At 39.4% G+C, this 27,198-nt stretch overlaps 1 long non-coding RNA gene across 1 annotated transcript in view; it reads left to right on the forward strand.

Annotated features, from left to right (window-relative positions):
• Nucleotides 1-3,620: 3,620 nt before the first annotated feature.
• LOC147830268 (uncharacterized) overlaps nt 3,621-27,198 on the forward strand; it is a 208,489-nt gene continuing 184,911 nt past the window's right edge. Inside the window, exon 1 of the long non-coding RNA XR_015441641.1 lies at nt 3,621-3,753. This is a non-coding gene — a long non-coding RNA (uncharacterized LOC147830268). The remainder of the gene's footprint in view (nt 3,754-27,198) is intronic.

The raw sequence follows: 27,198 nt of genomic DNA on the forward strand, positions 1-27,198 counted from the left end.
GAGTTTGTGTCTTTAAAGCCAGGACAACGGAAAAATAGGAAAGATGAAAACGGGCATGAGAGAGGTGGGAAACACAGGTGGTGGCCAGATTTATTTAGAACCATGCAGACCACACAAGCCAAGGTAAAGACATTTATTTTTAAAGACAAAAAGAATTTTCTTGTGGTACTCGAGATTGAACTCAAGAGTCTTCACACTGAGCTACAAACTCAACCCTTTTTTTGCTTTTTATTTTGAGACAAAGTCGCTAAGTTGCTGAGTTGTTCAGGCTGGGCTCACGCTGCAAGGCAGCGTCTTGGTCTCCCGCAGTGCTGGAGTTATGGGGATAGCATGCACCAGCACACCTGGTTCGGAACCTGTTTCCACATATTTAAATTTAAAAACCCTGCATACTCAATATGAGAAAAAACAAAACAAGGTATGTAAAAGTCTTGGTACAGTATTGATTTATTTCAAAGTGAAATTAAAGTCATTAGCAGAGTTCTGCTGACTTTTCCTTTGTGAACATGACCTCTATATATTCTCATGTAACTTAAAAGAGAAAGTTGATTTAGATTGTGTGGGAAAGTCTTCAGGATTTTAACTTCAGTCTCGACAACTTATGAGTGAAATGTTCTACAAATACCCTAACACTAAAATATTACTCTATTGCCACATTTACAAAAATAATAAATGATTCGAGTATTTCTGTCTCAGCTAACCTATTGTTTAAAAGATTCAATGATTTGTACAATCCCATTTGTTAAACAGGTGGATTTTATAGTGATTGAGATTCATGTATCAAAGATAGAAAAAATATTACAAGATATAAATGAGAACTGCATTCTAAATTTCTTTGGACAACAAATAGAAAAAAGAAAAGAGCATCATGCAAATATATGACATTTAACATTTCAAAGGCACTGTGGTATGTGTAAGTAGTATTAAAGCATGGAAGCAGATGTGCTTGAAATTTTCCCATTCCCAAAGTTCATTTCTGACCACACTTTAATACCATATCTCCATAGAATCCCATTATTATTTTTAATACAATTTTGCTACAAATCCACTGTGGAATTTGATACCTGACACTTAAACTCTCTCAGCCCCATTTTCTTTATTTGTAAAATGAGAAAGTTGGATGAAATGACCTTTAATGTCATAGAAAATTAGGTCTTTCATTTCTTTGATTTCCACGGAGATATGTTATGCTGCAGCTTAATTTTGGAAGCAATTTGACAGTCAAGTCTCTTTGCTGCCATCTTATTGGGGAAGTCTGAAAAAATAAATGGTAATTTCAAGTCATAGTATTATCCAAACCTAAATTCTCCATATAAAATATGAATTTGTATTTTTCTTCTCCTCCTTTTCCTTCTCTGTATCTTCCTACTCTTTCTCCTTATTACTTCTTCTTTGCCTTAGTCATCATCATCAATTATAAAATTCTAATCATGAAGTTTCCATTGCATGAAAACCCCATTAGTGCTAATCCATGTGTTTTGGAAATGCATAAGCTACAGCCAAAAGCAGAATATACTTTACTGTCCTTAATGACTCGGGCAGATCTGGATATTTCTTCATTTAGACTCAAGGATTATCTGACTGCTTTATGAAGGAATGACTCCTATCAACTGCACTTTACTACTCACACCCGGCTCGGATATGACCTTGTGAGGGTCTTCACACACCACCGTAAATACGTGTTCCTGAGGGGTCCTGTATGTCAGTGACTGCACTTAAAGTATGATGGTTTCTCAATAAATGTCTAAGTAGCCAAAACTTTGACAAATGGAAAGCACTGGGTGACTGTACCTTGAGGGTTACAGAGAATCGTGCCTGAAGCACAAAAGCACTGAATCACCATTTGTGGATCTGCAAGTATAAACTGAAAACAGAACGCAGAGCCCGTAGGAAAGCCAGTGCTGGCTCTCTCCTTCCTTTTTTATGCTGCTGCCTCTCCTTGAATGGCCTCCCCTCATTTTCAGACCTTCAAGACCTGCATCACATGTCCTTTGCTCGAAAGCCTTCTCAAGTTCCAAATGGACTATTTATTTCACTTTATTTTGAATCATATAGTTTACCTTTGCGAGATTCTTTCCTAACACATTATAGCTAGCACATATGCTCTTCCAGGCACTTGGGAGTGCCTTTATAAATGTCCTGTGTTATTACTACTCTTAGTCTTACTGGTACATATGGCATCAGTGCCCACAGGGAGTGCAAGCACATAACTTGTCTCTAATAAACAGCTTTTGGGTGAATGAAAAATGTTCCATTTTGTGCCTCTCTATTGTCTGCTTTCAGGGGAGAAAACTTTTCCTAGTAAAGGTATAGGGCTACTTCATACTCCTTTAAATCTGGGGAAAATATATTAATAATTTGGAGAACTGAGTAGAAAATATCAATTTTTATTTGAATTTCTTGAAAATATGCTTGAAATAACATGCTTTACTTCCACTACCAGGTGCTTGATTTGAAAGGAGAGAGTCATCAACTCTGTTGAGTTCCCTGGTTGAGTCTTTCCCACATCCCTATTGAGATTCCCTGTAGCAACCCCATGTCCATTTTTACCATTTCATTATAATTAGATATGTACATGTTAATCCTATTCAAATAAATATTAATTTTGCTTCCCCTGTTGATACATTTCATGCTACCTGATGAAAGATAGTGCTCAAGTGTTTGTTAAAGGAATGCATGACTGCGGATGAAGCATATCCCAGATTCTCTTTCATCCTTGATTTGATAAGGTAAATGTTCCTGCATAAAATTTTGATAAGGTAAATGTTCCTGCATAAAAAGGCATTTAAAATTTTTTTTTACCAGAGAAAGACCTGAAATTTTATTACCTTGGCCAAATTTAAGCTACTTTGCCAAAGAGTGTGTATTTGTAGGTATTTTACCTAGTCTTTTATCTAATGAAAAAAACCAAATTCTGTCAAGCAAAATCTCATGTTTATATCTCATTTACTGATGTTATTAATATTTTAAATAACATCTCAGTAGTGTAAGTGCAGTTCTCAACATGTAATTTATGGTTGTGAATTATAATAAAAAAACTAATTTCAACTTTATTAAAGTATTAACTTATTAACTCCCAAATCAAGTACAAGTGATTACTTGTGAGCCCTGCTTCATGATATTTCCTCTCCAGCTGCGGAGGGTAGAGAACCTTTGTTGTCCAGGCTCTCCTGCATTTTCCTGATGGACAGCTAGAGTTTCACAGCTTCCTAGCAGTTTTGGCGATTGACTCCCAAAGTCTTGGGGGAACATCTCGCTTGAAAGATGCTGTGCATGTATAATATCCACATTCACATTCTTCTGCTCTGCCTGTTACAGACTGCAGGTCGGGTGGCATCAGGTTACCTGCCCTCGAGCGAAGGTAAATAACCATCCGGATGTGCCCATGTTCATGCAGAATGTGTGCTTTCCAGTAGGTTAATTCATGTTCAGTGTAGCTGAAAGGATTCACTATTGAGGGCTTCCTTCACCAAGAGGCCTCGGGCTGAGAAGCCAGCCTAACATTTTGTTTTCTTTGTCTACACAAACTGAAAGCTTGCTAACTTAGATCAGACTGTGACGACTCTGCTTCTGAAAGAATCCATTCATTAAGCTGAGCCAGTGTTAATGTGGGAATTTCCCAGGAGGTAGAGGAAAGAGAAGCACTGCGTCTTCTTTCTCCTCTTGACCTTGTATGTGCCACTTTCTTGTAGGTCAGGGTGGGAAGCCACTGAACTGGGCCTCGCTGTTGTCCGCACCGTCTGAATAAGAACAGTAAGTGCAGAAATGTAAAGTGTTATTATTCCTGTCAAATTTGGAAAATTATAACGTGTTTCTACAGATTAAAAGACCAGATTTGAGGGGAAATAGTGCTTATGAGAGAAATTAAGCTCTGGACTGTGAATTTTAAAAACTCATAAATCTTAAAAGGTATGCTAATTCTAAGTATTGCATTAATTGATTCCTGTTTTACCTTTTCCCCTCATAACTGATCCTCATGATTTTCTTTTACTTATACATGAACGAGTTATATTAAAAATTACATATTATTTTTAGTTATTAAGTGCAATAAGATTTTAATAAGCCAATATATCTAGCGTGGCTCAAAAACACACAAAAATGGAAACATTATCAAACGTGGCAGTTAGGAGTGAAAACTAGTGCAATCTACCAGCTTGCTAATCTAGTCATATGGAATAAACCTTTTAAAATTTATACTCTGTGATAAAGCAGCTCTACTTGTAGGACATAATTAGAAGGCCAAACTGAATAGAGTTTGACAGCTTTAGCTAGCAGGAGAATGGTCACAACATTATTTAGAACAGAACAAGAGCAAGACAGGCAATACCAAAATACTGAGAATTTTAATATTGGTTAATGTAAAGAGACAGCATACATAATAGATAATAATTACAGTGGAGACATGTATTTATGAGAAAATAGTAGTGAGCTGGAAACTTCTCAGGTAGCCAAAGGGAAAGCTAGGAATTATGAAAGAAGTGGTTTGAGAATCATCCTAACTGAAATGAGACAGATTTATGAATTCACCTTGAGCATTGTGTGTTGTACATGTGTGTGAATGTACATGTGTGTGTGTTTAGGTAGGGAGGCTGATGAAAATGTGTCCTTAGATCAGAATTTGGTAAAGAAAATAGGACTAAAATGTGTTAATAAAGTATGAGTTCCATCATGTTGACTAAAAGGATACATTCACAAGGCAATGAATTCTGAGGTTTTAAGACATTTGGCTTCAGAAAAATTAGGAAAAAGTTAAATGCTTCCCAAGGTGGAAATTGCCCACTGATTTTCTGCAGGTCAGTGAAACCCTGCATGTAGCTCCACCTCTCATATTGCTGGAAAAATATCAGAAAGCCTTGAATTTAATTAATTTATTAATTAGCACGTTTATAGTACATAATGTTTATACTCATTGTGGGGAGTTGGTACATGTAATAAGACATCTTAATTTCTTTTTGCAACCCCTTTCTTTCCCTCCCTCTCCCCTCCATAATCTCTCGATCCCCTTCATTTTTATTTTTGTATGTGTTCGCAGTGCATAATGTTTACATTCCTTGTGTGGAGTTGGTACATAACACATCTTAATTCCTTTTTTAATCCACTTTCCCTTCCCACTTTCTCTCCATTTCTATCCCATTCCCCTTTCAGAAAGATCTGTCTACTTCCTATCATCTATCTTTTATTTGGCTCTTTATTTATACTTTGAACTTCTCATATAAGATAAACCACATGATATTTAAGGTTGTGCATCTGATTCATTTCATGTAATGTTATAGTCTCAAGCTGCATCCATTTTCCAACAAATGATTCAAGTTTATCCCTCTTTATGGTAGCATAATAGTCCACAGTGTGTAAATACTCTTTTGTCTGTATCCATCCATCTATTGATGTACGTAAAGGCTACATCCAAGGTTTAGCTATTATGAATTACACTACTAAAAACATGAATATGCATGCATCCTTGTATTATGATGTCTTTCACTCTTTTGGGAAGATACCTAGAAGAGGAATACCTGCTTATCCAATAACTTTCCACTTTCTTATGTTCTTCTTGATGTAACAGGCTGTGGTTTCCACTGTGGAGTCCTTTCACTTCCTTAGGCAGGTTAATCCCTAAATATTTAATTTTTCCTCGTGATATGGTATTGTTTCCTGGTTTCTTTCTCAATAGTTTCATAATTAGTGTACAGAAACAATATAAATTTTTGTGTGTTGATTTTATGTACTGCTACACTATTGAATTTGATAATTAATTCTAGAGGTCTGTTACAGATTTATTTGGGTCTTCTAGGTAGAGGACCATGTCACCTGCAAATAATGATAATTTGACTTCTTTTCTCATCTGTTTCATTTTTATTTCTTTCTCATGTCTGCTTGCTCTGGCTAATATTTTGAGGAGTGTGTTAAACAAGAGTGGTCATAGTGGACATCCTTGCTTGTTCCTAATTTTAGAGGGAAAGCTTTCAGTTTTTTCCCGTTTTATATGATGTTGGCAGTAGGTTTGGCTTGTCATAAATGGCTTTTATCAGATTGAGATAAGGTCTTTCTATGCTAATTTTCTTCAGTGTTTTTTTTTCATGAAAGAATGTTGGATTTCATAAAGGCTTTTTTGCATCTATTGAAATAATCACATGATGTTTTCCTTGCTTCTGCTTATGTGATGTATCACATTATTGATTTCTGTATGTTGAACCTTCCTTGTACCCCTGGTATGACACGTAGTTGGCCATGATGTATGAATTTTTTGATGGTTCATTTCTTTCCGTTTGCCAGTATCTTGTTGAGGATTTTTGTACCCAGATTCATTAATGAGATCGGTCTATATATATCATTTTTGGTTGGATTCTTGTCTGGTTTTGAAATTGGGGTAATGATAGCTTTCAAGAATTAACTTGAGAGTGCTTCCCCCATTTCAATTTCATGAAAGAGCCTGAGGAGTATTAATGTTAGAACTTCCTTGAAGTTTTTGTAGCATTCAGCAGTGAACCTTCCCAGACCAGGGCTTTTCTTAGTTGGTAGCTTTTAAAAAAATTATTATTACTGCTTCAATTTCATACCCTATTATTGGATTATTTAGAGTTTCAACCTTTTTGGTTCAATTGTAGTAATTTATATTTGGGAATTTGAGTGCGAGTTACTCTGACCTTGGCACATAGGCTTCAGCCAGACTCACTTCTATAAAAAAGCCAATTGTGGGATTAGCTCTTCACAGCCTGCTTTGGTCATAATCAATACTACTGTCCTATGCATCTCCCCCTTCTCTGTTTGAAAACAGCAGCTGCATCAGGCTGGGGATCTTTGCAGGTGCCGGGACTGTAGTAGGTGAGGGGAGTCACTCAGATGCAGCCTTTGCATGGCTTTCAGCAAGGGTGTCACATTGTCTTGCTTGCTGCTTTTTTTTTTTTTTTTTTTCACCAAATCAACACAGTTTATTACTGAACTGCACTTTCACCTTCACACAGACTATTTCAGAGCTGGAACAAGTGTAGGGGGTGGGTCAGGGGAGGGACAGGCGCCCCTCAGGAACCAGGACCCCAGGCCAGCATCCTGGGCCAGGGCAGGGGAGGGAGCATCAGGCTGCCAATCTCCGGGCACCAGCTCTCCACATGCACGCGCACAGCAAGCCAGCAGCTCCTCACACATAAATACAGACACGCTTAAAAAAATAGTATATCATTTTCACAAGGAATAAAAACTAGTCTCGAATATGTACAGCAGAGAGCCCAGGGTGGCCAGTGCTGTGCTGGGACCCCCAGGGATGAGACAGGCTGAGGGTGGAGCAGAGGAGAGAGGGAGGCCTGAAGGGCTCCTGGCTAGGCCACTCTGAGCTTGGCAGCCCAGCTGCCCAGGGTGGGCGGGGGTGGGGCATGACTCTGCCTGGCCGGGCAGGACAGGCCCCAGCCAGCCTCACCCCCACCGCATGCGCCAGGCTCTCCTTCCTGCCCTTCCTGCCTGAGGTAGGGAAGACCCCAAGGCTCCCACAGCTGTTCCCTGTAGCTCCCCTTCGCTTTTGGGCTGAGGCCTCTGGGCCCATGGGCAAGATGATCTTCTTGCAGGAAGCAAGGCAGCTGAGGCCATAAACAGCTCTGGGGCACCTGTCTTGGGCCCAGTTGGTCCCTCAGTCATGGTCGTGGGAGCCTGGGCAGGGGAGGGGAAGGGAAGGGACTAGGGTGATGTTAAACTGCAAGGGCCATCCTACCTCGAGCATGGGGTCCTTCTTGCAGCAATACCCCCTTCCCCCCTAGATAGGGCTAGCGTCTACCCAGAGGCCTCTGGAGAACATTCAGACTAGGAGTGGGGACTTCGGCCTGACCAGACATGGGAAGTCCTGGTCCTTGCTTCTTTATCCCAAGTAGCCTGAATTCCTAATTAGTCAAAAGTGGCTTCTAAATGGCTCTTGGGGGGTGGTGATGGAAGGAAGGGAGGCCAGGTCCAGAGAGGGATGGGAAATGATCAATTCTGAGACCACAAACTTCAAAACAAAGGCAATCTAGTCTCTCTGGGGACAAGGTTCAGAAAATTTTCCAGCTCCCTGCTGGGAAAGCATTCTCAGAGGCTAAGGGTAATAAGGGTTCCACCAATTAGGACCCTCCTGCCCCTAACCTCCACCCCCACCCCACACCAGCCTCCATGGGGCAGATTCTAGGGAAACTGTGGATTTTGAGGCCAAGAGAACTGAGGTGTGGGGGAAGGCAGCTCTTAAAGAAGCATGGTAGCACAAACAATCTATCATCTTGGTCCATGATGGTACATTCTGGGATGATGACCATTGTTGTACCCAGTGAGAAAGAACCAACCAGAGACCGATATTAAATCCACACAGGAGTTGATTACTGCCTGGACCGAGCCAAGCATTGGACTCGAACCTGGACTGGTGGTGGTGGGGATTAACATATTTTATACACCTTTGAGGCCAGCAGTTTCTAGGCCCCCCTATGGGATAGAACTAGTAAAGCAAGTGAAAGGTACAGAAGCAGAACGTCCTGCTGTTAGAACATTTGTAAAACAATAGTTGATTAATTGTTGTTTCTAAGAGACTCTCTAAGGGGAGGAGGTTTCCAAGCTTCCTCCTTTTGAGTTCATCTAAAGGGCAGGCAGGTGGGTTATTCAGCAGCAATATGGAGTCTGTCTTGCTAACTAGGGTCCTTCAGCCATAGCATCTTTTTATTTTCTTTTGAAAAATGAGCATGCCCTGACCCTTGTGTTTTTAATTGTATTGAGCCATTTACCTTTTAGTTAGGGCATACTTTGACAACACTAGTGTCTAGGGTACGTCTGTAGATTTTTCTTTGCATCAGTGGAGTTTCAATGAAGTATATTTACCTTTCATAAGTGGATCTTAAAAATTTGAAAATGAGAGGAAAAGAGGGAAAGGAAAAACTATGAGAAAAGAAAAAAATGGAAATGAAATCTGTGTAAATAGGGAAGGGTGGAAGGGGTGAAGGGTGCACAGGTAATGGGGAAAAAAATAAGAACCAAGATATATTATGTACAGGTACAAACACCCAATGATAAATGTAAATGGATTGTATACCTAAAATGCACCCATGAAAGAACTAAAAAAAAAATTTGAAAATGAAAGTAACAAGATCTAATTGAGCTTGTGGAGGTAGCTGTGTCCCCCTTTTTAGTTTATGTAATTGTGTTTTTAGGGAAAGGTGAGTACATCCAACAATGTGTTGGGGCCATGAGTTATCTAATGGACTGTGTCACAAGGACTCATAATGTGTTTAACTGACTTAGCTGTCTATAATAACTTCCTTTATAAAGAGCATCTCCAACTGCAGTTGGGGAGAAAAGGGCGTAGTTTTAATCCAACTGCTTCAAGCTGAGAAGGGTCAATGTAGGGAAGATTGCAGTTAGGGGCTCTCTTCAGGGAGCTAATTTAATAGGGCTTAAATAAAAATCATGTTATTATTTGGCAATTATAAACTCTCTTTATAAAATCAATCTGGTGGATTTTGCTAAAAAAAAAATCTAGCATATTTGGTGTTGATTTTATCTATATGATCACTTGGAGTTTGGCAGCCAATAGGCAAGAACAAGCAAAAATCAATTTTTTTTGGTGCTGGGAATCGAACTCGGGACCTTCCGCTTGTGAGGCAGGCAGCAGAAGCACTGAGCTAAATCCCTAGCCCTTAAACAAAATTTTTTGAGAAATTGGAGCGTTATAATCAAAGTATAAGTACTAAAATAAAAAAGCAGGTTGAGGAAAGAGCCATGTTTAGAAACTGTTTTTAAACGACTAAAATAGTGATTGTAACCTGCTGGCTCTTAGACCCTTTTATTAATGGAAGTTATCTATAAGTCTGATATTTTGTCTTACTTTTTCTTTTAATTTTAGTTATAAAGATTGAAAATTTAATGATTTTGAAAAACAATTTTAGCTAAAAAATTTTAAAACTCTTGTTGAGGTCTGTAAATTTTACCATAGTTTTTTCTATTGACCCATAATAGGGGTGAGTCAGCAGTGTAGTTAGAAACTGCTGGGAGGGGTCAGCAATTGGAACCCCTACTTATATCTAGCTTTATTACTATGGTCTTGACTTCATATATCTTTGGGTTATGCTTTTCTACTGGGTGTTTAAGACCAAGTTAAGGCGAGACTGATATTAATAAGAACTAACCTCTTCCTGTCCATCAGGATCAATTAAGTCTCCACAGGCATGACTTGAACCCTGTACAGAGCTCAGCTCCTGTCAGCATCAGCCATCAGGCTGTGTCATGTCCTTGCTTGACCATGTTGCTTGCTGTGAAACTGTGGGAGATTTTGCCCTACAAGTGACACTCCTTTTGCACACTCTTGATTCTTATCTTTTTGATATCCAACAATCTCCCTGCTCAGGAGGTTGGGTGACTTACCAAAGTTGTAGGATCTTGTAGCAAAGGTTCCCTCATGTCCTGGGTTGTTTGTAGACCTTGAAGGGCCAGAGCCAAAATATTGGCTGTCATCTTAGCCCAGTTACCTTTCTAGTCCTGGTCTCTAAACTTGAGTTGTTGAACACCCAGAAGAGAAGATCAATAACATTAGCATTGCAATGGGAGTAGTGAACTTAATTATTATCATTTTACCTGGATATCAAGCACTTTGAAATATAAAATATAGTTACAAGACAGTTACTTTTTGTCAATCATGGTTGTTCTAGTAGTTGACTTCCTGTAAAATGTTAACAGAAAAAAAGCTTCAAATCAAGAGCCACACATAACATTTTAGCATGGCAATCATGATGACATTATCTTTGCAACACAATTAAATGTCCATCTTAGTATAAAATAGCCATCATTAAATACACTCTTCCTCCTTCCAAAACACAAAAATTTCTCATCTAAATTGTTATCCTTTGATAGGATGGCACCTAAAGAAAATACATCAGCCTGTAAATGTACCTGTTATCATAAATACCTGCATTGTAAGAGAAAGGCAAATACCTGAATTAAAAGGAGGTTATTACCACAAACAATATATTAGAAAACCTGTACAGTCAGAAAGCATGAATTCATTTAGTACACAAAAAATTAACAATAATAATTATCACAATTATATGTATGAAACCTTATGCCCTCTAATTTAGTTTGGTACCAAAAGCATCTTTTCAATAAAACCTTGTTGTTTTTCTCACAAAAATTTTAATCTTTTGAAGATGACCAGTGTAAACATATCATAATAACATATTTAGAACTCAACCCTTTCTTTTTTTTCTTAAATTCTTTTATTGGTACATTTTAGGTATACAATACGTTTACATTTATCATTGGGTGCTTGTACCTGTACATGATGTATCTTAGTTCTTATTTTTTCCCCATTACCTGTGCACCCTTCACCCCATCCTCCCTTTCCTATTTACAAAGACTTTGTTTCCATTTTTTTCTTTTCTCATAATTTTTCCTTTCCCTCTTTTCCTTTCCCCTTCCCCTCCCTTCACTCCTTCGTCTTTGGATCTTTTCTTCCTATTTCAAATTATCAATATTCATTTTAATCATTTTAACCCTTGTTTACACTTTCAGTTTCTCACACTAGAGAAACTATTTGGTATTTACACATGTGTCCTATTTATTTCACTTAAGAGTATGGCCTCAATATGGATCCATTTAGCTATAAATGACTCTAGTTTCTCATTCTTTATGGCTGAGTAGTACTCCATTTTATAAAAAAACCACATCTTCTTTATCCAGTTTCCAGTTGATGGGAACTTGGGCTGTTTCCAAGCTTTAGCTATTACAAACTGTGCTGCTATGAACATGGGTGCACATATATCACTGTGGTATGATTCTTTTAATTCTTTTGGGAAGATCCCCAGCAGGGGAATATCTAGGTCAAATGGGACCTCTAGTCCTAGTTCTTTGAGGAATCTCCATACTGATTTCCACAGTGGTTGCACCAGTCTGCACTCCCACCAACAATGGAGCAGGGTTCCTCTTTCCCCACAGCCCTGCCAGCATTTGTTATTGGTTGGTTTCTTGATAGCAGCCATTCTTTGTGGGGTGAAGTGGAATCTCAGTGTTGTTTTCATCTGCATCTCTCAAATGATGAGTGATGCTGAACATTTTTTCATATATTTATTTGCTGCTTTTACTTCTTTGTCTGAGAAATGTCTGTTCATGTCAGATGCCCATTTTTTGTTTGTTTGTTTTGTTTTGTTTGTTTTTGTTTTTTTGGTACCAGGGATTGAACTTGGGTCCTTCCACTTGTGAGGCAGGCGGTAGAACCACTGAACTAAATCTCCAGCCCCTAATGACTATGAATGGTAAACTTTTTTTTTTTTTTTTTTTGGTATTGGGGATCAAACTCAGGACCATGGGCTGTGAGGCACCCATTTTTGAATTGGGTCTTTGAATTTGGAGGGTCTGATTTTTTTCAGTTCTTTATATATTCTAGATAGTAGTCCTTTATCTAAGATATAGCTGCTAAAATATTTTTTTCTCACATTGTGCATTGTCTTTTAGCTCTGTTGGTGGTTTCTCTTGCAGTGCAGAAGCTTTTTAATAAGATGAGATCCTAGTTGTTGATTCCATGTAGTTCCCATGCTACTGAGGTTCTGTTCATAAAGTCTTTTCCTATGCCAGTGTCTTCAAGATAGAACTCAACCCTTTGATGACAATCAATGTAAACATATTGCAATAACATATTTAAGTAATATTCATTGATGTCTCTTTATGACTATAAATGCAAACCTTTTATAACAAACTTGAAACTAACAAGCAAGCATACATATTTCCTTGATAAATTACTTCTGTACACCTTCTTGATGTACCTAGACCTTCTGGTCTTGTATATCTCTCTGTGTCCTTCTAACAAGACAAACATACAAAATCTTTTTATATCAAAAGTATATCTCTTCTACTTATAACTTTCTTTTTCATCTTTTCTTTCTTTTTTTTTGAAGCAGGGTCTCCTTAAACTATTTTGTTTTATGCTTTTTAGAGCTTTCCTGCTTGTTTTCAATCCATTACTAATTTTCTCATTTTAGTTCTTTCCCAACTGAGTGCAAGCCCTGTCAACCCTAAGTCCAACCATGAAAACCTGCCTGGACCCTCCAGTGCAATAAGGCCAAGCAGTTCCCCTCATGCTTTTGTCCCCGCCTCCTTTGCACCTGTGACCTTAGCGATTCAAGCAGAGAGAGAGAGGCATCTCAACCTTCTCCAAAGGGGAAGCACTGGGGTTTGCCTGTAACGATGTCATATTTTCTGAGAGAGGCGAGTCTGCCATGTGAAGGACAGCAGATTTGGCAAGTAGTTGTTCTAAGACTGAAACTAAACAGTTCTCACCAGAGGCTGAATGCCTTGAAGCAAAAGCTTGAGTGGCTCCCAGGCTTTGTTGTTTGGGCCACAAAATAGAGGGCACAAGGCTTCAAGTTGTCAAGTTCTCAGTTAAAGTCTCAGGGAGATAACTTTTCTTCTTTGTTGAGCTGTCTGGATGTTATTTTTGATACGCTCCTTAAGTTCCATATCTAAAGTTTTTGTTTGTGAAAAATGATGATTATATTTAACTATATTTTGCAGCATTTATTTCAACACTGCAGGCCAGTTTGGGTCGAAAGTGGTTACCCTGTGTTTTAGTCTCAGCTGACTACTTTTACTAGCTTCTCACATCTGAAGCACATATCTCCTTTTTCCCCCAGGATTTTGGGCTTGTCCTTGACCTTGATTCAAGGTGCACTGCATCATGAATTCTTTTCTTTTTTCATTTTTCTTCTATTCTGAGTAGCCTCACTTAGCAGGTGATTGCTCATGGTTCAAGCCCCACATTGGGCGCCAATTGCTGGAGATCCCTGCAGTCAGGTTCCAGTACCTACCTGCCCAAAGTGTGATGCAGGCCTGAGGAAAAAAATACACTAAGAGACAGAACTAGGAGAGAGAGCGGAGCACCAGAAAGACCAATGCCGGTGCAACCCACAAAGGCACTGGCCAATCCCAGGCACTGACTTTTATTGGCAATCAAGTGGAGTAATGGTGACATGTGGTTTCTATGTAAACAAGGCTTAGGACAAGACAAAGCATTCTCAAATTAGGAACAGAATAGACATAATATATGATTGTAATTAGAACATTGTCCTTCTAGTCTGAAGGTTTTAGTTGTGGGAATGGAATTTGGGTGGGAGTTACTCTGACCTCAGCGTGTAGGCTTCAGCCAGACTCACTTCTATAAACAAGCCAGCTGTGGGGTTAACTCTTCACAGCCTGCTTTGGGCATAATCAATGTTACAGTCCTCTGGATAGCATACTGTTGGATTTTATTTCTTGATCCATTCTGCCAGTCTGTGTCTGTGATTGGGAAATTAAGACCATTCACACTGAGAGTAATTATTGATAGGTATTGCCTTATTCCTATCATTGCCTTATGTTTATGTTGTTTATTCCCTATATTTCTCTTCTACTTAACTGTTTACCTACCTGATATGTTTGTTTTATTAGATCTTTTATCATTGTTAGCTTCACTGACTTTTTCTAGGATATCTTTAAGAAATTTTTGGAGTCCCAGTTTGGTGGTGATGAATTTTTTCAGGCACTTTTTGTCACAAAAATGTCTTTTATTTCTCTATCAATTTTGAAAGATAGTTTTGCAGGATATGTCAGCTTGGGTTGGAAGTTGTTTTGTTTTAGGGCTTGAAACATTGCACTCCAAGCTCTCCTGGTCTTTAAGGTTTGTGTTGAAAAGTCTGCTGCAATCTTAATGGGTTTTCCTTTATAAGTGCTTCATTGCTTTTTTCTAATCTTTCTTAAAATTTGTTTTGGATTTCTGGGCTTGTAACTGTAATTTGTTGTGGAGGACTTCTTTTCCGATTATGACTATTTGAGTTTCTAACTTCCTCACTTGTCTGTATGTTAAAATTTCCCCTTACTTGGAAAGTTTTTTGCAATTATTTCTGTAAACAAGATTTTTACACACTTTGCTTTGGCTTCTAAATTTTTACTAACTCAAATTAACCTTAGTCTTCTTTCCATCATCTAGGAGCTGTTGTATCCACTTTTTGTGGTCTCTTCTTTTATAATTAACTCTCACTAATTGAACACTAACAACAGCCCTGCCTGTTCTGATACCATCCTCTCATTGGCCATTTCCAGTGCCCATATTTTTAATAGAATTTTTAATCTTCTGAATTTTGATTTGGAGACCTTTTGTAGACTTTAATTCTTTTTTGTGATGGTCATTTATGTTTTGCATTGTTTCATTTATTCTTCTATGTTTTTATTAGTGTCTTCTGTAGACACACTAATCATTTTATTTGGCCCAATATCTTATTCATATTTTCTGTGAGCTTCTATGATCTGTTTTGTTATCTCCCCGATATCATTTTGAATAATTCAGGTATGTGGCTTTTGGTTTCCATACCTTCAGTGTCCCTTGGATCAGCTTTGGGGAAGTTGGAAGTTTTTGGAGGCATTTTTTTGGCTTGTCATTCATGTTTCTATTGTTTGTTTAATTTTTGTTGAGGCTTGCTGCTTGATTGTAGTGGAAAGTTTTGTTTCTAGCATAGAGATCTCTTTAGTTAATGTCTACTTTTCAATGGTCTCCTTAGGCCCTTTGCCTCTCTTCCAGGATCTAGTGACCTCTGTTTACTTGAGATGAGAGATTGTGGTGTATTTGGTCCAGTAACTGGATTTTCAAGAAGGAACCACGGTATTGTTAATGACTCTAGTGCAATCTAGATTTAGGCATTCCACGAAAACCGATTAATAGCAATAGCTATGTCATTTTGGCAATAGTAATAAGATCAGCATTGATTATAGCATCAAATACAAACTGAATATTGACAAACTATGGACCAATAAAGTGTCCCCCTTAACCATAGATGAGAGCTCTATAATTATAGTGCAAACATTAAAACAAACAAAATATTGACCTACAGTAAAATTTCCTAAATGGAACAACTTTACAGTAAATGTCTACTAAATGGAAAACTTTACCGCTACTAACAGTAGAACAGTATTCAACAGCAATAGTGCAAAGTTAACGAGCTATCTGGAGATTTTTGAAGCTTAGAAGTTATATTAGTAAAGGTTCAGAAAGTGGGGAACTAAAGAATGAAAAATGAAAAATTTGGAAAATTAATCAATGGACTATGAAAAGGAGGAGAGAAAAATAAGATAGGCAGTCCTACTGAGGAGTACAAGGAACTTAATAGTGATAGAGAACAGTTACTGGAGAAAATGAACAAGAAAAAGAAAATAAACAGAGCAAAAGCAGGAAATGAAAGAAATATAAGAAGGAAGAGAAAAAAGTTGAAAGGGAAAAAGAGAAGAAAAACCTAAAAGAAGAGAAAAAAGGGAGAAAAATCTCCAACTTCCAAAAAACCCGATGAAGAAAAGATAAAAATAAAAAAGTTTGAGTCAAGGGAAAAAATCCTGTATTATCTGAAGCATGGATACGGCCAGTCATGATTTTCCACACCTTGCTCTGGAGCCCATGGGTTTTGAGGTTCCTCCCTGTAACAGAGGTCCCTCCATTCATTGTCCCCAGGCTGTAGCTGGCAACCAAGCCAAAGCTCTCTGTGCTAAGCAGAAGAAGTGCTCAGCTCCGTGGTTTGTGTGGACATAGGCTGCCAGCTGGAGCTCTGCAAGCTGTTGGTCTTAGTGTCCAGTGTTGGGAGCAATGCTACATAATTCTAGGGAAAAATCATTTGGTTAGCCTAGTTCTTTTGCCTACAGCCCAGCTACAGAATAACTCCAGTCTGGCCTCTGGTCACAACTGAGACTTCAGTGATCCAGTGATGCTGTGATTCTCCAGGACAAGAAACATCCTGGGAGAACAAACATCTGCTCAGTTCCTCGTTGTTCTTGGACTGTTAACATCTTGTTTACCCACGATGTACTGAACTCTCTGCAAGCCTTTTGTTACACCTTGTTTATCCCAATGTGAACTATTGAACTCTCTGCAAGTCATTTGTTACATTTGTTTCTCCCGATGTACTGAATTCTCTGCAAGTCATTTGTTACGAGGTACTGAATAAAAGGTGTGGTAAGCTGGGGGCTTTTGTCTTTGCTGCCCAGAGCAGCACTGATCAGACCCAAAGCTCAGCTTCTTCTCAGTCTCATTTTTCTACCTTTCCTGTAATTCGCCGTGTGCTGCCGTGGCTCGCAGGAGACCAGGACTCACTGCAGAGGTTCTGGTAATGCCCCCTTCCCTTGTTCCCTACAGTCTAGCATGGGGTCTGTTGCTCATTCTCTCACAGGGCATTGTCCTCTTCCACAATCAGGTCAGTTGGTTGGTTCTTACCTCTGTGGCCCCATGCAGTAGGGAAGCAAAACGTAGAGCTGACTTGGAGTTAGTGGATGGGTGAGCCCTTGTGTCAGAGGGTGCTGTGCATTCAGGGAGGACCTACTTGCTCTTGCAGATGAGGGTTCATGCAGGGTAGGACAGTTTTAACTAAGAAGTTATATACAATTAGAGCTGGGGATGTAGCTTAAAGTAGAGTGTTTGCTGAGTGTATGCAAGGTCGAGCTTGATTCTCCAGCACTATACTCAAACAATAGTATAATCAGGGGAAAACCCAGAAATTGAGTAGAAGAAGAAGACAATCACTTTGAGAAAACTCCAGTGCTGTTATTAGGATTAATATTTACAGAGAGAAGCACATTGCAAAGGGATGGCAGTGCACAAAGAGACCAAAAGGGAAAGAAAACAAAAGACTGGGCCACGTTGAGTGAGAGCCCTCTCCCAATACTTAAGCATGAGGTTTTGTTACTTTGTAATGTGTCAGAAAATAAGATAATTAGACCAGGTGTTTAGTTTGTTATCCCATTCCTCTATCCTCTGGGTAGTGTTATTTGAAATGTGAAGAAAAATTGCTTAAACCATCAGAATCCTACTGCATATTTAGCTCCGAGAAAGAGAAAAAAATCATATTCAAAGTTGGTAAGTGGTAAAGGTCCTTCTCCTTAATCCTATGATGAACATCAGTAGTACCTTGCTGTTATCCAAAATATTTATAACTGGTATTCAAAATTAATAATATGGGTGATTTTTTTACTGCTGGGTGGTTCTCATGTCCTAATTCTCTTTAATGACCATATACAATTCTGTACTGAGAAACAGATTTGTATTGGTGATTAATTTTACTTTCAGGTCATATTCCTTGTTAGGGCTGTAGGCTGGAAAAAAACTGTAGAAGAGAAGTCCTGATACTGTGTGATGGTTGAGATGGGGCAGGATTTAGAGAAGACAGGGCGACTCTGTGGAGGATCAGTGGTATCAGTGATGGTGCATGTTTACAATGGTTGCATCAACAAGATGTGTCCAAATTTTAGGATGAAAATCATCTTCCTCGATTTTTTTCCCTTAAATTCTTTTATTGGTACATTTAGGTATACAATACATTTACATTTATCATTGGGTGCTTGTACTGTACATGAAGTATCTTGGTTCTTATTTTTTCCCCATTACGAGTGAGCCCTTCACCCCTTCCACCCTTGGCCATTTACATAGATTTTGTTTCCATTTTTTTCTTTTCTCATAATTTTTCCTTTCCCTTCTTTCCTTTCCCCTTCCCCTCTCACCACCCCTACCACACTGGACCTTTTCTTCCTATTTCAAATTATAAGACCCAGAAAACTTGGCCAAAAGACTTCTAGACTTAATTGACAGATTCAGTAGAGTAGCTGGATATAAGATCAACACTCAAAAAACAATAGCCTTCTTATACACAAATAACAGACTCACTGAGAGAGAAATTAGGGAAACAATTCCTTTTATAATAGCACCCCCAAAAATGAAATATCTAGGAATCAGTCTAACAAAGGAAGCAAAAGACCTCTACACTGAAAACTACAGCACTCTGAAGAAGGAGATTGAGGAGGATATAAGAAAATGGAAAGACATCCCTTGTTCCTGGGTAGGAAGAACCAATATAGTGAAAATGGCCATATTTCCAAAACTACTGTATAGATTTAATGCAATGCCAATTAGAATTCCAACAATATACTTCACAGAACTAGAGAAAACAATCCAAAAATTTATTTGGAACCATAAGAGACCTAGAATAGCTAAAGCAATTCTAAGCAACAGAGACATGGCAGGGGGTATCACAATCCCCAACTTGAAACTATACTACAAAGCTACTGTGATAAAATCAGCATGGTACTGGCAAAGAAACAGACCTGAGGATCAATGGAACAGAGTAGAAGATGCAGAAACAACTCCAGTCACACTCGGCCACCTCGTCTTTGACAAAGGAGCCATCTTCCTCAATTTTATAAATTTGCTTTCTGTAAAATCTGCAGTCTACCCAAGGATATTACCTCATATTCCTAAAAGGCCTTGCCTAGTGAGCTCTATTCACTCTTTCAGGTGACAAAGACATTTGGAGCTTGGTGGTGGTTTCGACAGCTCCTGGCTCTGCAGGAAACAGACAAGACTTCCTCAATTCTGAGTTTTGTAGCAGAGAACTAACTGCATGTCTAAGCGGAAGTATGATCTGCCTCGTGTGTGAAGATGTATTTTGTCCAAATCTCATGATTCATTTTGTGCCGCAAAGTTCCTCTGTTAGCCATTCTGTCAAACAGCTGGTCTTCCTATATCATCTCTCAGGACAAGTTCCCTCACTTGCCACAAGTACCTGGACTCTGTGTACATTAATCCTGCCTCTTTGTTTCTGCATGGGACGCATGGCATGTGTGTCTGGCAAGAGGAGAGTGGATTACTTGGAAATGCTACTTTTAGGCCCAGACATAATTTTTTCCTCCATTTGTCCCACATAAGAAACCTGTCCCGGGAGGAGATTCTAAATGTAGGGCATTCGGTTTTTCTTGCAGGTATTTGTGGATTACAAGAAATAGGAGTCAAGCTAGCCTGAGGAGAAAAGACAGTTCTTGAGTAGATGTCCCTATACTTTGGGAAGAGGATGATAAGGACATGGCTGTATATTCCAGGTAGAATAGAAATCACTCATCTTATGGACCACCGTACCTAAGTAACATGACGCTGATCAATGGAGCAGATCTAATATTTTGAAGATGTATTTGAAAGCTCTATTTTTCAAATTTTGGATTTTCAAAAACATTTTTAAGTTCTCTGTGTTTGTCTTTTCTTTCTTGGTCTCTTATTTCTTTTGTATTATGTGAATATATTGAAAACTTCTACTTGTCAGGATTGCTTTAAGGACTAAATGAAGGAATCTTTGTTACTGCTGTAGAGAAACTCGTATTGCAGCTTCCTTAGAGTTCTCCTTGTTTGCCCCTGGAGAGTTTTGTCATCATTCCCACCTGAGTTTGAAGCTTGGTCCTTTGGAGATATCGTTCATGTTCTCCTAATTCATGCACATGCCAGGTGGCAGATGTGACCACTTCCATGCTTCACTTTGTTTCCTGTACCCTTTCCTGCTGGATTAGAAGTTCTTTCAGGTAACATTATTTGTCCTTTTAAACTGTAGCACAGTTTAACTTGTAGCATAGGGAACATAGTGTAATATTTGTTTAATTAGTGGATGCAGTGTGATGAGTGAAGTCCAATAGAATGGAAGTAGAAAGTGCTTGCTCCAGGAACCATAGTTGAAAAAATTAGGCATATGAGAGTCAGAGAATGCTGGCACGTTAATCAGGGCCTGTTTTACCCTAGGACTCAACCATACTGTGATGACAGAGAAAGGGACCTTCTTTCTCAAGTACATGGGAATAAATAAGACAAGTGTAGGGACTTGTAAAACATTCAGAGCACACATTTTCCTACTGTCACACTGTGCTCTTTTTAGGAAGCTGGAGAGTGAGATAAAGTAGCTTTGATGATAGGAGAGGTGCTGTGATTCCAGATAAGTGGAGGAGGAGGAGGAAGAGGAGGAGGAGGGGGAGGAGGAGGAGGAGGAGTCATCGTCGTCTATGAATGGACCCAAAGAGTAACACAGACAAAAAAAGTAAATGGGAAGTAGAGAGCAGTGAAAGGTATATGTTTTGTTTTTGTTAGAATGAAAATTTTGAGTTTTGCTCATGTACACACAAAAAAGAAGGGCCCCCAAATCAGCATTCTCATGAAAATTTCACTCAAAAAGGTGAAAAAATGCAGTTTTCTCAGCGGAGGTTAGAGAATCTCAATTGGGAAACCTTGGCTTGAAAGGTCCTTATTACTGGATGAATCATGTTACTTAGGGGAAAGTTCCCATATGCTAGTGACTGGTTTTGAGAGCTTAGACTAAACTGCAGCCATAAGGCCTATGAGAAAATTAAAATAAGGTAGCAGATTCATTAAAACACTTCAAAAATAAAAATATTACTAGTTTTTAAATTAAGTGCTATACAAATGGATATAAAGTAGATGTACATGGTAGAAAATTATTTTTAATATTGCACCCATGAGAAGCTGCCTCAGAAAAATAAATCAAATTTTACCAGCATTGGGAGTTCCAGGCAGAATTAGAGTGTGGAGGATGCATGTGTCAGCAGAATGAGTCAATAGCTTCTGTGGATTGCTTTGGAAATCATTAAAAAAATTGAAGTACACAGTGAGAATCAAATTCTCCTTGCATTGTTAGCTGGAACTGTATAAATGTCTGCATATTCTCTTATGTTGTCTTCACATTTGATTCAGTACACTTAGCCAAAAAAATTTATTATATTACAGTAATTTTTGCCTATATAACCAAATTCCTGTGTCAGCAGTTCTTCTCACGTATTTAAACTTTAGGGGAAAAGAGTGTATGTGTTTTATAAAACAAGCTATTATTATTTAATCATAGTAAAATTTGCCCAGAAAATCCAAACACAAATTTCACTTGAAGCCAGGTTTTGCATTTTGAGGCTGCCGATAAAAAAATGGAGCCATGAACAACTCAAGATCCTAAACTACGGGATGGCTGGAGTCGTCTGGTGTTCTAAAAGGCAGAAAAGAATGCCAAAAACCTGACACAGAAATTAAATTCTGCAAAACACTACAATGAAACTTTATCGGTTTGTAACTTTCTATAGCACACATTGGCTTAACTATTCTATATATCATGTATATAAACTGATGTTTAAAAATTTTTTTAGTGTTAAAGAATATTTTTCTAGCAAACTATGTGATTATTTTAGGTTGTGGAAATGAGGTGAAGATACTTTTAATACAAATGACTTATTTGTTCTAAAAGGCTTAATAAGGTTGCTATGATAAGAATAAAAACAATTTGAAATAAATCCTACTGAAATAGTAATCTGTAATACATTTTAATTTAGGAGATGAGGATGGTATGCTATTATAAGTTTACCTAGTGTAGAAAAAAGTCATTCTTTAGAGATGAAAGTCTCCAAAATCAATCTAAATTAAAAGAGAAAAACTAAACCGAATAATAAATAGGGCAAAGAAATGAATTCTATCACATGCAAAGCAAAGAAACAATCAGGGCATTTATCTAATACGCGTATTGTGCCCCAACAGACATCATTTCGGAGTGAATGGTCTTTAATTCAGTCAGAAGGCAGTGGCCTACCAGCCCTGGCCGGAAGCCGAGTCAGGTTGCGTGGTCTGCAGCTGCCGCTCACGTCCAGGCCTCACGGCGCGGTTGAGGCCGGCCGAGCTCACCGCTCCTCCCCTGGCGTTAGTTTCTGCCCGGGTTTCCCCAGAGGGGTCACGTTTCTCACACGGTGGTGGCTTTCCCTGGAGAACGTGAGCTGAAAATCCAGGTTCGATTTGCAAGGCCGCCTCTTCCACTCTGTTACTCAGAGGCACGCGAGCTGGAGGTCCAGCGTGGGGACGCCGCGGAGGGCACCTGACACGCGTGCTGCGCCTCCCGCTCCCTCAGAACACGGCTTTCAATTTACTTCAGAGGCTTCCAGGTCCGTGCCAATAACAGCGCTGTCAGGGCCGGGATTTGGCCCATTGGCGCCACCTGCCTCTCTAAGCTCAAGGTCCTGAGTTCGATCCCCGGTCCAAACAAACAAACAAACAAACAAACAAAAAGCTGTTGGAGATGTTTAATTGCACTTGCTTCCATTCTTATTTTGGAAATAATTCTTTTGTTCATTAGTCAAGTAATTTCTTCATTTACGTAATAAATTCACTATGTTTCATTATTACGGTATTGACGTTTAAATGGTGACTATTCAAAGATCTCTGCTCCCAAGGAATGCCCATTATAACGTGGAATTTCAGAGTGTTAACAACGATGGTTATTATTAATAAAGGTGATTTTGATGCTTATATGTAAGAAGCAATTTAATAAAGGGATAAGGTTCTGGGTGGTTAAATGTAGAATATGAAAAATTTTCAAGAGCTTGGGTTTTGAAAGAGGTCAAAGTAAAAATCTACAAAATATCAAGTGTTCTTAGTGGAATCCTGCACTGTTCATCCTGAAATTCTCACTAAAAGTTACCGAGGCTGGTGAAATAAATGCGCTGTATGACTTCTGAGGGGTGAGAGCGAGGGAACAGGTTTGAATACACATGAGTTGAGACTCAGAAGAGGCAGGAGGCAAGATCGTAAGAACAGTGAAAGAGAAGGAAGTGATGCATCAGCAAGTCCTTGAGGAGAGCAGTAGCTGCCTAGAAACCTGACCTTTAGGCGATAAGGAGCTCTTAACCTACGGATCACCCGGTAACGAAGACATTCAGAGTAGGCGCGCATAGAGGACAGAGGGTCTGAGAGCATTTGTCACCTGTCTTCAGGGGCGCCTGGGACTGTTCCTGGCCTATACGTTTCCCAGTGAAAATTGCTATGGATTTCCTTAAAGCCGAACAAACCAAGCTCTCCCAAGTATGTCTGCTGAATCGCTCCTGGCAGGGAGTAATGCTTTTATCTAAGAATTTTATCGAGTCACGTGCAAGAACACTACCACAGAACTTTTACTAGAAAGGGAGAAAGAAGCTCGAAAGTGAATTTTGAAAGGCAAAATACCGCCACCTTCCACCCAAAATTTAATGTAGGATAGGCTGAAATACCTCATTTTTGTTCTTTTGGATTTCTGCTAACGTAGTTTAAAAGGATTCCAGGCAGAATCTCTAATCATTGTGCTGATGGTGTAACATTATTCTTCCAATCCCGAGTCAACAAACTCATGCTAGAATGAAACTTGCAGGAAGCTCAGGATGAACCCAATGAGGCGGGGGGGAAAAGACAGAGTTTGGGGTGCAGGTACGAAGGTTGACTCTTCTTCTGAGGATTTTTCTCTTCTGTGATGTGTGTGGGTATACATGCGTGTGTTTTTCTGAAAAATGGCTTTTATTTACTTTTCACATAGTGCTGTATGTGAACTGCTTTTTCTTTTCTAGTTTTGGTTTTTATTAGCACATGTGTGTTGCACATAATGATTGGTGTTTTTGAGTCAGGTATGAAGTCTCTTGCTTCAGAGCTATGCATGTTGAATTATATTATATTTTGACCCAGACCTAAGACTATCACAATGTAATTTGCCCAGGAAAGTTCTGGGTCCCTTAAAGGACAGGAAGAATTATACTGAGAGGATCATCAGGAACATACCATACCTTACAACTGGAGAAAAATAGATGGGCCTTGATTTTGAATGGCAGGACATAAAGCCTAATAAGGAAATATGTATTGATATTAGAGTAATCAGATTTAATTCCTGTCAAAAGGCCTTTGAGATGGGATTTTCACATTGTAAGAAGTGGCCACAAGAGTATGGGGAAAATAACAGCCCACAGAATTGCTGTGACAGATGATGGAATAAATGGGAAGGTATTCCACAGAGCAGTGCCCAGCATCCTGTCAGAGCTAAAAATGAGCAGCATTACCACTTGGGCCATCAACCTAGTGAACACTAGAAGATGAATATATCAGCACCCTGATGCAAGTATCACAATGCAAACTTCTATTTTTTCAGGAGAAATTTTATATCGCTTGCAGCCAAAGATTATACAACTTGGAGCAATGGTCTTCACGGTGTTAATGCCCCTGACATTAATATGCATGTGCAAGCATATGAGAACTACCCATCAAGAGCTGGGTTCTGTCAGATCCACCCAGTTATCAATGGCAGCCAGTTTATAATTAATTCAAATCAAGACTGAGCACAGAGTTAGAAGGGAGACATTAACTACATAAGCTAATGGGTCTGGATCCTATGGCATTTGACACCATTGTTGATGACTACATGTATTCTAAGTATGTCCTTGACCAGAGCAAATGTCTTGATCAGTTTTTCAGGGGACCTGAGAGACAAAAAACTGGAAGATCAGGGAAACGGAATGTGGAGTAGAGGCAGTTGGATGTTACCATGGGAGCAGTAACAATGTGAAGGTGTTTGTATCACAGGTTGCTGCCACCAGAGCATCTGTTATGAAACAGAGTGAACCAAGAAATGTGCTCACTGAACTTAGTCATTGAGCCTGCCCTCCTGTCACTGGAATCCTACAGCTGGAACAATGGACATGTGAAAAGACTAAGCTATTTTGCCAACGATAAGAGCTAAATATGCACCCTCTACAAGGACTGTCATTCACTGAAACCTGAGTTAGCTGGTGACCCAGGAAATTGTCCAGTGTTGGCAACAGAGACCTGTAGGGAGTCCCAGTACTTCCCTGTCCCTTTGGAAGACCAATCGCCATTTTGAGGACAAGTTCACTGCATTGCATCTGTTCTACCATGGAAGAAGCAACAGATCATTCCATGGACTGGAATAGCTGCACATTCTGGATATCAGGTTGCTCTTCCTGCTTTGCTTTCATTTCCCTCAGAATGTCAGCTAACCTCAGAATTTCTGAGTACTTGAGCCACCAACACAAGACTCCATGTACTATGGCAACAGAACAGAGGATGCACTGTACTATGAGCATGTGTGACGAGACCCAATATTACAATTTTCTACTGTGCTGCTTGTAAGCTGCTGACCTGGTTGCACCTTTCGAGGCACAGGTGAAGCACCAGAAATAATGCCTCCGGCTGATTGTGAGCCATCTTCCTGGATTCAGTATTTACTCTAAATTTTATATCTGCCGTGCTCTAAAATATACCACATAGGCCCTGGGGCCATGTGTGAAACAGGAATGTTCTCATTTAGGATCTTTCAATAACTTGCTTAGGAAATCTGCACTTTCTGTTCCCCATAATGGCTCTCTGGGGTTAGAGGTCAACAGCACAATTCCTGTTTAAACTTAGCCATAGTGGCTTCCTGGGTCCTGCAGGCTCCTTACCCTAAAGGAACAGCACAAGAAGAGGAGTCACCCTCCTAAGGGGCATGGTGTCCATCCTCCGGAAGGTGTTCTTACAAAAGGGAGCAGGACAGATGTGTCTACACAGCAGGAGTCCACCCAGTGCCCCTGTTACAGCTGTGGCTCGCTTTGCAGCACACAGACGTGAGCAGGAGCCGCAGTATGAGAATGGCGTCGTGACAGCGGCTCGTACATCTCAGGGATGAGCATCTGCCTCACTCACAGCTGAGCCACCTGGACCTGTGTGTGAGTTACTAAGGGGAAGCAAACCTGGAACTGATGCAAAAGAAAGGAGATCCTGAGCGTCATGGGGCCAGCTTGGATGGGACAAAGAAATTCTCCATTCTCAGTGGTCTAAAGAGGCCTTGTTGGGAAAGAAAGCCCCAGTTGGTCTTAACTTTGTTTTTATATTTCCTCCATGAAGAAGCCAACAAAAATCTCAGAGCAGCTGTGTAGAAGTTGTTTAAAGAAGTGGGTTGGGATGGGGCAGGGGCAGAGCACAGTGGACCTGAGCAGTCTCTCCTATATCCAGCTGCAGGCTCACAGGACCCACCCCCAAATGACAGCAGAAAGACAGCCTGAATCTTCACATCCCTCTACAGTTACCTGAGTCTCGTGACTTGATGTAGGGATGTAAACTGCCACAGCCAAGCCCCAGTTCAGGAAGACTGGGAATAGCATTCCATCTCAGGTCTGGGCATTTGGCGAAAGCCTTTACTGAGATTGCGTAAGTATCCACCTTCTCCCTCTGGTTACTTACACTACCTTCCCTTCCCTGGGCTTAGTCCTGGGTTCACACCCTGACACAACTCTTGCTTCTAATGAATGAAACAATCAATCAATGGATGCTTTAAATGCTAATCTGAAACATGACAAAATTCCTCATCTGCTGAACAATTTCTACTCTGATTTAACCATCACAAAGTATTATCTATTTCAAAAACCCCACATAAAAATGTTATGGATTTTTTCTCTATAGAACTATCTTAACATTTTTTATCTTATAAAATAAATTATTGGTATTGATGTAAAGTAGAAAAGGAAGAGGGGAGAAAAAAAGAAAATTCACTGAAATAAGTGCTCCCGAGTGACATATCATATATATTCTTCCCAATGGGTGCGTCAGGTAAATTT

Source organism: Heterocephalus glaber, unplaced genomic scaffold (genome assembly GCF_053883595.1).
Source record: "Heterocephalus glaber isolate CG9 unplaced genomic scaffold, H.glaber_assembly_v1.0 deba00000281, whole genome shotgun sequence".
Lineage (NCBI taxonomy): Eukaryota > Metazoa > Chordata > Mammalia > Rodentia > Bathyergidae > Heterocephalus > Heterocephalus glaber.